Below are 12,866 nucleotides of genomic sequence, written 5' to 3'. Positions count from 1 at the left end.
AGTTTTTCTCTTGTTATGTCAATTCACTGATAGTCACACAATTAGCCCATACCAGCTAAAATGTTTTAGGTTGGTAAGTTAGTCTACCAGCCAGCTATCTAAACTTGTAGTAATCAAGGCCATTGATTTTGTTAGTCAGTCTCACTCAGATATCATACAAAAAACTGCAAACATTTCTTTCCACCCTATGGCAAAATGTGTAGAACTGCAGGAAATTAGCTGTAAAACTGCTAATTTTCCTCTCTGCCCCATGCCAAAATTAATATAATTGCACGAAATTAACTCTAAAACTAAAACATTTGCATAATTTTAGTAAGGTATATAAAAAAAAATGTAATAATTATTTGATGAAACATTGAATTTGGCATCAAATGCTATAGCCCATAGAAATGCATTGAATAACACATTTGTACACAGACAGTCAAAAAATAAATCATAAGGAACAAGGATTTTAAGTGTCTGTCTTATATCTGAGAGATATAAGAAAACAGGAGAAATATATATATTTTTAGACCCATGTCTGGTCACCTTATTTATGACACATTTGACCCTCTATGCACTTTTAGCAAATGTTACAGCCTGGTACTAGGTTACCTTCAGAAGCTTGTGTGCATTGTAACGCAGAACAACTTACAGACTATTTCGTTATAATTGTCTTGTCCGGATGCTCTCGTGTAGAAAAAGGCTGCTTTCACAAGCCCCATGATATGGAATAGGAGCAAACGTTATATCAGCGGAAAGAGGGCATTGAGCTGCAGCCACTACAAGAAACGGTAAGTCTCTAGCGTAAACACACAGGGAGCTATTCAATATTAAAATGAATTTACCTTATGATGTATAAGTGCATCAATCGACTCTAGGGGGTTGTAACTTAACATAACTCCCCTGTATAGAAGATGCCTTCGTGTGTAATGTAATGGAACAGAGTCATGACCAAAGGCTACCTCGAGGGCTGACTGGGTTGGAAATGTGTGGTTAGACCTTTATTAATATCCTTAAAGCAGTGGTGTAAAATACTTAAGTAAAAATACTATTTAAGTCGTTTTTGTGGGTATCTGTACTTTACTTTTTTATTTATATATTTTTAATTACTTTTACTTTTACTCCGCTACATTACAAAAGAAAATAATGTACTTTTTACTCCATACATTTTCTCGGACACCCAAAAGTACGTGTTACATTTTGAATGCTTAACAGGACAGGACATTTGCCAAATTTGCACACTTATCAAGAGAACATCCCTGGTCATCCCTACTCCCTCTGATCTGGCTGACTCACTAAACACAAATGCTTCATTGTAAATTATGTCTGAGTGTTGGAGTGTGCCCCTGGCTAACAGTAAATACAATAAATAAAATGTGTGACATCTGGTTTGATTAATATAAGGAATTTGAAATGATTTACACTTTTACTTTTTTCTTTTGATACTTAAGTATATTTGTGCAATTACATTTACTTGTAAACCAAATATTTTTAGACTTTTACTCAAGTAGAATTTTACTCTTTCCCTTTCAATTGAATCATTTTCTATTAAGATATATTTACTTTTACTCAAGTATGACAATTGGGTACTTTTTCCACCACTGCCTTCAAGGTCACTTCCAAACTTCCAAACTCACTCACACTGCCATGGTGGTGACCCGGAGACTCAGCCTGGCAAAGGCTGTGTTTTACCTGCTGGCCCAGTGTCTGGGGGCAGTGGTGGGGGCGGCTGTGCTCTACTGGGTTACTCCAGGCTCCGTCAGGGGCGAGATGGGCGTCATATCAGTAAGGAGGAGGGGGGAGACTGACTCTGGACTTTAACATTGATAATCTGGATGTGACTGAAATAGTTGTCTTAAGTGTAGAATGAATATAAGTTGAGTGTGTAGAGTCTTTTGTCTGAAATCCAATTCTGTTGACCTATTTAAACTGATTATAGGGTATGTTAGCTGTTTTCATCATCATTGAAGAGAAACTACACACTTAGAAAAAAAGGTGCTATATCTAGAGCTTAAATATGTTATTTGGCTGGCCCCATAAACTAATCCAGTTGGCACAGACGTCAATTCAACGTCTATTTCACGTTGGTTCAATGTAGTTTCATTGAAATTACCTGGACACAACGTTGATTCAACTAGTGTGTGCCCAGTGGGAATCCTTGAACCCTTTTTGGTTCCATGTAGAAATAGGGTGCCATTTAGGACTCAGACCTTGTCCTCATGTCTTCTGCATGGGCCTTACATCCTGTCCTGTTGGCTAACCAAGGTCATGTGACTCTCCCCAGGTGAACACCAGTATCTCCGTGGGTCACGCTCTAGTGATAGAATTCTTCATCACCTTTGAGCTCGTCTTCACCGTGTTCGCCACCTGTGACTCCAAACGCAGCGACCTGAAGGGCCCGGCTGCCCTGGCCATCGGCTTCTCTGTCTGCATTGGACACCTGTTTGCTGTGAGGAGTACCTCAGGTAGCCAAAATAGTTAGCAACACTTCATCAGTTAACAATGAACACTAACCCTAACACTACACCTACCTCTAAACCTAACTCTAGCCCTACCCTCAACCCTAACCTGTTTTCAGCCATAGCTAGGGTTGCAAAGGGAGGGTATATTACTGATAACATTTCAAGTTTACCTGTAAACTATCAGAATTTGGGTAATTTTCAAGGTTTAGGGGAATTTTATCGCATGACATCTAGTGGCCATTTTGGTAGCTACTTCAGATTATCACAAGCGTCTATCTCTGGCCCTCTGTGTGGCCTTATTACATGTAAAATATATAAAATAATCAGGTATGATTAAAACATGTAATGCTAAAGCTGTAAATCATAAATATAAAACATCAACTTAATGAATACCATTCATGAGTGTTTCAGCTTGAAATATGTTATAAATTCTTTTACACTCTTGTATATATTTTACTATGTCAATTTGTCTTTGTCGTAAATGTTTTAGCACCAAAACTGACAGTAGTTGGAGTGTTTTCTCATTAGGCTACATTTTAAATTACATTTTTTGTAATTTAGCAGACACTCTTATCCTGAGTGACTTACAGTTAGTGCGTTCATTTTAAGATGCCTAGGTGAGACATCTCTGTTATACATTTTTCCAAAATATATTAGCTATCAGCAAAGGCAGTGCTAGTAGGAAAAAGTCAAGTGTGAGTGTTAGTTCACGAATGGCAAGGGAGTTATTTGTATTTTTTTGCAGGGTGTGGGTGTTAGGCGGAGCAGCACAGGGGATCCCAAGATCAGACTCAGACCAGAACACAGGGATGAATGAACCAAGATATTTATTGTAACGGGGAGAGATGAAGTGCAGATCCAGGGAAGCTCGGATGAGTTGTAGGAAACCAGATGTGGAGGCTGAGGTTGGAGTGAGCTGGGTTGGGACAGGGTAAACAGGTCCGTAGGGGAATCCAAGGAAGAGAAGGTGAGTTGAATCCAGAACAGGGTAGCAGGGTGGTGAGATGTGGAACAGGAGACAGGAACCAGAGTCAGAGCGGCAAAACTGTAGTGAGAGGAGAAACAGCGTCAGGCAAGGAAAAAGGCACAGCAGGATACAGGATCTTAAATAACATATAGCTAGCAGCATGACTCACTGAACGGAGATTACAATATGGCAGAGTGGAAGTGGCAGGACTGAGTATTTGTAGAGGTCTTGATTATGGAACGGGTTGCAGCTGGTGGGGAACTGCTCTGACTCCAGCACACCTGTCTCCAACCACACAATCACACAGCGAGAGAGAGGGAGAGAGAACTAGGGGAATGGCTGCAGGTGAAGGAGACATCGGATGTCCACTAGGGGGTGTGGCAAGAGCAGATGTGACAGTGGGTGCTCTAGGATTATTAAAGATACTCTTTGATGAGGTAGGTCTGATGTATGGCCAGGGCTCTAAATGAAAAAAATGTAATTGGTAGCATTGGAGCTCCCAAATTCTAAATGTTATGAGTACCACATGATATTCAGGAGCACCAGGAGTTTCTAGCTATTTTTGAAGCACGTGTTGTGTCATAGAAACTAATATGTAACACTGTAAATTATAAAAGCTAAAATGTTGATAGGAATATTTTTTATTGAAATTACAAAGTAATTTGTGGAATATTAGGTTTCTATATTGTTGTCACTAGTTACCACAGCCACAAATTAAAATATTGCTATATTATGAAAATGCATGAAAACAAACGCTTTTTGGTCTTCATTTAAGGTTAGGGTTAGGTATACGGTTAGCAGTGTGGTTAAGGTTATGGTTACATTGATGGTTAAATTTAACACCGGATCTTAAGAAGAGAAAAAGTAGAAATAGGCAGGGTTTAGGTATAATTATGACTTTGTGGCTGTGTTAACTAATGACGACCCCTTTTTTGATCTCCTTTTCCTTTCTTTCTGTGCCCCCAAATGTTTAGATATACTGGTTAAAGTTACCAGGTTGCGAGCTAGCTAGCCAATGAGGTAACATGACTGAACAAAGTATAAGCAAATGGTTAACAACATCGAAGCGCGAGTAGTTTTAGAACAGACCGGGACATGGTTTTTGAACGTAAAATGTGGTCCCTGCAATAGGAAGATAGAAATGTTGCGCCGGTGTTTTTGCGTGTTAGATTTTTGAAACAAAAATGCTTTCTGCTACTAAGATCAGTGAAATGTAGGCTAAACTGACAACGGAGTGAAGAGCAGAAATCTCAACTTGCAAGCAAGTCACAGCAATGAAGAACACGAAGGGAGGGAGAATTCTGTCAGGGGGAAGATTTTTGCGCCTATCCTGACGTGAAGTTTGTTCTATAGAAAGTATTTGATTCTGATGTGTGTCACAGAAAGTATTTGACTCTAGCTACAAAATTAAGAAAATTAGAAGGGGGGATTCTGGCAGGGGGGAGATTTTCGGCACAACACCTGTTAAATGGGTCAGAACTTTTGACCTTGTTGGGCTAGAAGCAAGCCGTTTTCGCTGTAGTAAGGATTCAACCTTCACACAAACAAATCGGCACTCGCTTGTTTCTCTAAAGCACTCGGAAACAACGGTACAGGGTAGCCTGATGATTACAATAATTATTATCTTGGTTCTTTTTTCATAGTCCCAGTGCTCCCAAAATAAAACCTCTGGTCGCACATCAAAATATTTCGTCGCAGAGCCATGCTATGGCGATTTCCTCTTGAACCATATGGTCTATCCATCCACTAGAAACTCATGGACAATATGGACACAGATATAAAACTGGAATACTACTGTATATATGAAAACATTTTGAATAACACAAGTTGTTCAAGTATAAATTCTGAAAGTTACCATAGATTGCCATAGATTACCAGTTAATTACCAAAATTACTGAATGTTCCATTGCAACCCTAGCCATAGCCAGTTGCCAAACTGGCCATGTTGCAACATGGGGCCAAATGAACCAGGGAAACTACACTACACAAGTCCTCGGGTTGGAATGTCTCAATTAGTATATTTGTGTAATATCTCTATACTCTTCTGTTTAGATCCCCTTCACTGGTGCCAGTATGAACCCTGCTTGATCATTTGGACCTGCCATGGTCACCTGGAGCTGGGAGAACCACTGGGTAAGAGAGAACAAATGATACACAATGCACATACAATCACATACAACCATATACAAACTACACACTCTCTATGCTCTCATACTGATGCACCCATAGACACACACACCGACACATACATACCCACACGGGTAAATACAGTATACTAATAGTTCTCCCTCTGTCTCATCTCAGGTGTACTGGGTAAGCCCAGTGCTGGGTGGTGTGACAGCTGCAACTATGTATGAGTACTTGTTCTGTCCCGACCCTGAGCTGAAGAGACGTTATACTGAGGTCCTTTCCAAGACTGGCTTCACCTCCAKCAAATATCGCGAGGTCCAGAGCAGCTTTTAAGGGTAGACCGTGACCAACTGGCCAAAGAACACCCCTTCACCGTGATGGATGTGGAGAGAGCTGAACAGAAGGAGAGGGAGAGGGAGACGTCAGGGGAGGTGCTCTCCTCTGTATGACTAGTGAGGTGCACTGGGAGAGAAGACCAGACCACTGTACAGTCCCCTAACCTATACCCTCCCCTCAAAGAAACTGACCTCTTATAGAGACTGATCTCTGATGGACTGACATCTTAAATACTGACCGACCTAAAGACTTTCTCTTATGACTGACTTGACCTCTTACAGAGACTGACTTGCTATGCAAACTGACAGTCAAATACTGTAGACGGACTATAGACACAACAATAGACTTGCCTTCTGTAGAGAAACAGACAGACTTAACACACACAGCATACTTTGTATGTAGACACTTGCAATATAGACACAAACACAGACCAACCCCTGGATAACATAGAGTAGCGGTCCTCCTTTCTCAGTGTACGTGTTCAAATCTCCACCCTTTCTACTGGGTGCTCCTCTCTTTCTCTTCTTATCCTTTATGGCCTGAATGATCAATATGAGATGTTACTCCAATAGCTAAAAGATATTGATTTACTAATTTATGAGTTTATATGTATGTAACAGTGTTGCTTTCATCCCTCTCCTCACCCCAACCTGGGCTTGAACCAGGGACTCTCTGAACACATTGATGACAGTCACCTTAGAAGCATCACTACCTACAGTTGAAGTCGGAAGTTTACATACACTTTGGATGGAGTCATTAGATCTCGTTTTTCAACCACTCCACAAATTTCTTGTTAACAAACTATAATTTTGCCATGTCGGTTATGACATCTACTTTGTGCATGACACAAGTCATTTTTCCAACAATTGTTTACGGTCAGATTATTTCACTTATAATTAATTGTATCACAATTCCAGTGGGTCAGAAGTTTACATACACTAAATTGACTGTGCCTTTAAACAGCTTCGAAAATTCCAGGAAATGTTGTCATGGCTTTAGAAGCTTCTGTTAGGCTAATTGACATCATTTGAGTCAATTGGAGGTGTACCTGTGGATGTATTTCCCCAAGGCCTAACTTCAAGCTCAATGCCTCTTTGCTTGACATCATGGGAAAATCAAAAGAAATCAGCCAAGACCTCAGAAAAAAGATTTTAGACCTCCAGAAGACTGGTTCATCCTTGGGAGCAAGGATGCCAAAAGCCTGAAGGTACCACGTTCATCTGTACAAGCAATAGTACGCAAGTATAAACACCATGGAACCACTCAGCCCTCGTACCGCTCAAGAACGAGACACGTTCTGTCTCCTAGAGATGAACGTACTTTGGTGCAAAAAGTGCAAATCTATCACAGAACAACAGCAAAGGACCTTGGGAAGATGCTGGAGGAAACAGGTACAAAAGTATCTTTATCCACAGTAAGACGTGGATATATTGACATAACCTGAAAGGCTGCTCAGCAAGGAAGAAGCCACTGCTCCAAACCCGCCATAAAAAAGCCAGACTACGGTTTGCAACTGCACATGGGGACAAAGATCGTACTTTTTGGAGAAATACCTTCTGGTCTGATGAAACAAAAATATAAATGTTTGGCCATAATGATCATCGTTATGTTTGGAGGAAAAAGGGAGAGGCTTGCAAGCCGAAGAACACCACCCCAACCGTGAAGCACGGTGGCAGCATCATGTTGTGGGTGCTTTTCTGCAGGAGGGTCTGGTGCACTTCACAAAATAGATGGCATCATGAGGGAGGAAAATTATGTGGATATATTGAAGCAACATCTCAAGACATCAGTCAGGAAGTTAAAGCTTGGTCGCAAATGGGTCTTCCAAATGGACAATGACCCCAAGCATACTTCTAAAGTTGTGGCAAAATTGCCTAAGGACAACAAAGTCAAGGTATTGGAGTGGCCATCACAAAGCCCTGACCTCACTCCTATAGAAAACTTGTGGGCAGAACTGAAAAAGCGTGTGCGTGTAATGAGGCCTACAAACCTGACTCAGTTACACCAGCTCTGCCATGAGGAATGGGCCAAAATTCACCCAACTTATTGTGGAAGCTTGTTGAAGGCTACCTGAAACGTTTGACCCAAGTTAAACAATTTAAAGGCAATGCTACCAAATACTAATTGAGTGTATGTAAACTTCTGACCCACTGGGAATGTGATGAAAGAAATAAAAGCTGAAATAAATCATTCTCTCTACTATTATTCTTACATTTCACATTCTTAAAATAAAYTGGTGATCCTAACTGACCTAAGACAGGGAKTTTTTACTAGGATTAAATGTCAGGAATTGTGAAAAACTGAGTTTAAATGTATTTGGCTAAGGTGTATGTAAACTTCCGACTTCAACTGTATCACTCCACAAAAGCCACAGTCTTTGCAGAGCAAGGGGAACAACTACTTCAAGGTATCAGAGCAAGTGATGTCATCGATTGAAATGCCACTAGCGCAGCTGAAATAAATCATTCTCTCTACTATTATTCTTACATTTCACATTCTTAAAATAAAATGGTGATCCTAACTGACCTAAGACAGGGACTTTTTACTAGGATTAAATGTCAGGAATTGTGAAAAACTGAGTTTAAATGTATTTGGCTAAGGTGTATGTAAACTTCCGACTTTAACTGTATCACTCCACAAAAGCCACAGTCTTTGCAGAACAAGGGGAACAACTACATCAAGGTCCCAGAGCAAGTGATGTCATCGATTGAAATGCCACTAGCGCGCACCGCTAACTAGCTAGCCAATACACACTGCTTACATGTGTATATAAGATGTGGCAGGGATGAACAATGTTCATGGATAAAGATTAAATGGAGGTGGGATGGAGAGATTTATTCTACTTTTACTTTATTAATTTGAACTCTTTTATTGTCTCCCTTCCTTACGATTTTTGCTTTTGTTAATATGTCCTCCCTTCCTATCCCTCTCATATTTTGGGCTCTATTCAATCCGTAGCGCGAAGAGCTGCGCTACAGGGCATAGGAATTTAAAGGCAATTTCCCCACGTTAGTGGAGACTGCATATCTGAGCTCGATCGCAAATTACCTTTAAATTGCAATCACGCTATAGCTTCAGCGATATGAAGAATTCAAGCCCTTAATCACAGACACACTCACAGACGGATCTTCCTCTGTTTTAGGTAAGTACTATAATCTATAGAGTGATTGTATAAAAAGCAGATAATGGAGCTGTTTCGTGTTGTTTTTCTACTGTTATTATGTTGGACCTATTTCTTGAATTGAATATCAATTGCCTCTCCCCCGAGCTGTGCTGCAGTATACTGAGGTACCTCATAACTAATCAAGTTAACTGGCTGATGGATTGGTTGATAAATTGATTGATTCATTGATTGGTTGATTTAGCAACATGATTTATGATGTAGAGAATTTTTTCCATATCCCAGCACTATGGGATACAATGTTTTCCAAAACAAATCCCCTGCATGTTTGAGGCTAGAAATGCTTAAAGCGTTGGGCCAGTAACCGAAAGGTTGCTGTATTAAACCCCTGAGCTGAGAATGTAAAACTCTGTTGTTCTGCCCCTGAGCAAGGCAGTTAACCCACAGTTCCCTGGGCGCCGAAGCGGTGGATGTCGGTTATGGCAGCCCCCCGCACCTCTCTGATTCAGAGGGGCTGGGTTAAATGCGGAAGACACATTTCAGTTGAATGCATTCAGTTGTACAAATTACTTGTATTCCACTTTCCCCAAAGTTAAACTGGTGTACTTACCGCTGTCTAACAGCAGAGGGCACTAACGACGTCAGGAAAGGCTTGAGTTGGAAGTTTTAGTTTTAGGGAAAGCACAGGCATGTAAGTACAGTATGTGTGTGATGTTCGTTTCTGAGCACATAAGAATGTGCCCCTTACCGAAAAACCACATGATTTCACATGTAGAAAAGCGCATGGGATTTGAACTCTAGTGCTGAGCCATTAACCAAAAAGTGTGTATTTTTTTGTGACAACTAATTGACCGACTTTGGTGAATTTATTTGAATTCCGTTTATTATTAGTTAATTTTTTTTGTGAACTCAATGCACACATTGAACATTTTCTCTAGAGATATAGCAGATCAAGTCAGAACGGTGCGATGTAGAAGGGAGATTTAGTTTCCAACAATATGCTACATAGTTCAGCGCAGAAAACATTGTATTTAATTACAATGACCATAATCCATTACACACCTACTTGTACGGTCTGTGTGTTTTTTATATGCTACCTCAGGTTAGTGTGGGGCAGACACGGAGAGAGAGGAGAGAGGAGAATGCATGATCTCTAGAGGGATAGAGAGCAGTCGTGAGGTATCTCTGCCTGAAAATATTGATTGATAGTTGATATTCAGCAGTCATAAAAGTATACCTTATTTACTTTGAACAACTAATAAAATAGGGATTTTGTCAGGCAGCATAGGAAGTAGCTCTCTATAGATGAGATGATGACTTTGAATTAAATAATAGTTATCAAATAAAACAAATGTAATATACACAAATTAAGTATTTTATTAAAGTAAAGTCATGTGAATAAATGATGGTTAATGACTGTTAAAAATTATGGTTAATGACTGATAAGCAGTAATGGGCAGTCACTACCATCATGGGACTTTTATTCATGATTTTATTCTGTGTTGTTATAGCATTCGATCTGCATAATGCATAGTGCATTTTATTTTATTGTGTTACTTTTTTACTTCAGTTTATTTAGTAAATATTTTCTTAACTCTGTTTTCTTAAAACTGCTTTGTTGGTTAAGGGCTTGTAAGTAAGTATTTCACGGTAAGGTCTACCTACACCTGTTGTATTCGGCGTCTGTGACAAATACAATTTGATTTGATGTAAAAAAAAATATATATATATATATAATAATAGAAAAATATAATAAAATAGAAAAAAACGTAACGTTTTTATAATCGAACCGAAACGGAACTGACTTCAAAAATAATTTATCATTCAGGACTATTGAACTCACAATCTCTTGGTTCACAGTATTCCAATCTTTCTGCTACTCCACCACACCTGTGTTAATAACTGATTCCACCTGTATTTTTACACTTACACAGTGAACCTCAGCTTTGTTGAAAATATACTCATATCATAGTGATTCAGGAGTAACATTAAAACAGAATAATATATGCCCCACCAACATTAGACAACTATACAGAAAACCCTCAAATTGCTGAACTAAGTCAATTAAATCAATGATAAGAGAATAGTCAGATTAACTGACGACTAAAATAGCAGTGGAGATGGCTCTCTTTCGCTGAGTGCAGAGATGTATTATAGGTAATGAATGTGTGTAAGAACACTAGATTTTGTGGTAGTGCACCTCAAATCCAGAGGTTGTGAGTTCAAACCACAGGTGGCTTATACTTACACTTATGCTGAACTGTGTACCACTAACTTTAAAACCACCATTTTCCAGCAGTTTAATGACAGCTGTTTCATAAAGTTAATTTTAAACTTTCAATGAGTCACTGACAACTAGCTGCAAGTCAGTTACTGTACATATCAAAGGAACTTAGTGTAGCTTATGTGCCACACTCACTGACCTGATGGTATGGCAGGAAAGTTAGCATTACAATGACCTGTATCACGTGCACTTATGCCAGGTATTCACAAGGCTGGAAAACATACAATTTTCAAGCTTATTGTCTCACTACAGAATTCAACAGAGCTAATTAATTGGGATGACATTACCTCTCATGGGAGAACAAAAAGAGCTAATTGCAAGGCGCCTCCAATACGCCACACCTGCACTATTCTGAGAGGCTGCCACTGCTACAGTATGCTGCCAATTAGCAAGTAATGTTTATCAACAGAAGAGTCAGTTAAGGCACAGTAGGTTACTGGTGTGTGTTATTGTGAGTTTTACACTCATTTACTGACAAATGGTTTCCAGTTAAATTACTGGAGAATGCACCATAACCTTTTTACAGAGTAGCTCATTAGTGACACTTGTTTTTACAAAGTTTGCAGAACAGACAGTGTTGAAGAATGTGCCCAACTTGCATCAGCATAACCATTGTCATGACTCTCTCTCTTGGGTGAGGATCATAGGCACCAGATCAGCTTGGCACAGGGCAAACAGATAGCCCCCCAATGATTAAGACAATTTGTGTATCGCTGGATCATCATTTTTAGGCTAGGGTTTGTGCGATTTACGAGGTCAGTGACGTTCAGAAGGAGACTGATATGAGGAAATTATTAATGGATGACTCGTATGATAACGATATATTCTGATATATTCTTGAGTTAATTCGGGAAACGTTAACTCTTTAAAGAAACTTTTTCCATGGTGCCCCAAGTTACTAATGGGTTAATTGTTACATGATTAATTTACATATATATTAGACCTTATCATGAGCCCACCTGTATTTTCCCCCCACCTAAATCATATGTGATCACATGTGAAAAAAAAAAAAAAAAAATCTTTAAGGGGTTAGAGCATGTGTTGTGCGTGCATGTGCATGTGTGTGTGTGTGTGTGTGTGTACAGTAGGCCATTCCCAGGAAAGTGCTTAGTAAACTGTGCTGTTGGTACAGTGAAGCCCCTCTCTCCTCACAGAGCTGTGTTCTATCATGTGGCAATTTCTATTTATTAAATGTGTTTATATAATTGCTCCGTTTAAATTAATTGGAGGGAGAAAAAACACATTCTCATTAAAAGTTAAATGACCAGAGAAGCAAGACACAGACATACTGTAGTTGCACATAAATGCCACAAAGACATAGAGACAGGGACACACAGAAAGGGCTATGTCAATACCTTGTTCTTTTGCTGGAAATTCTGGCAATGGAGATGTTGGGAGTTGTTGTGTCTGAAATCATACAGCCTCCTTGTACAGTGAATGGGAGGCACCAGATGACAAGACTGAAGGAGAACGAAAGAGGGCAGGAGGATGATTACCAAAAAATGTGAGCTTAAAACTCACTTAGTTACAGGCTAAACAAAACACTGAGCGCGCGCGCACACACGCACGCACGCACGCACGCAC

General features: G+C 39.7%; 1 pseudogene; it reads left to right on the top strand.

Annotated features, from left to right (window-relative positions):
- The first annotated feature begins 1,557 nt into the window (after positions 1-1,557).
- Positions 1,558-6,054, top strand: LOC111971213 (aquaporin-4-like; annotated as a pseudogene).
- Positions 6,055-12,866: the final 6,812 nt, after the last annotated feature.

Source organism: Salvelinus sp. IW2-2015, linkage group LG13 (genome assembly GCF_002910315.2).
Source record: "Salvelinus sp. IW2-2015 linkage group LG13, ASM291031v2, whole genome shotgun sequence".
NCBI lineage: Eukaryota > Metazoa > Chordata > Actinopteri > Salmoniformes > Salmonidae > Salvelinus > Salvelinus sp. IW2-2015.
Note: the sequence above shows the minus strand (reverse complement) of the source record. Positions and strands in the feature narration are given on the sequence as shown.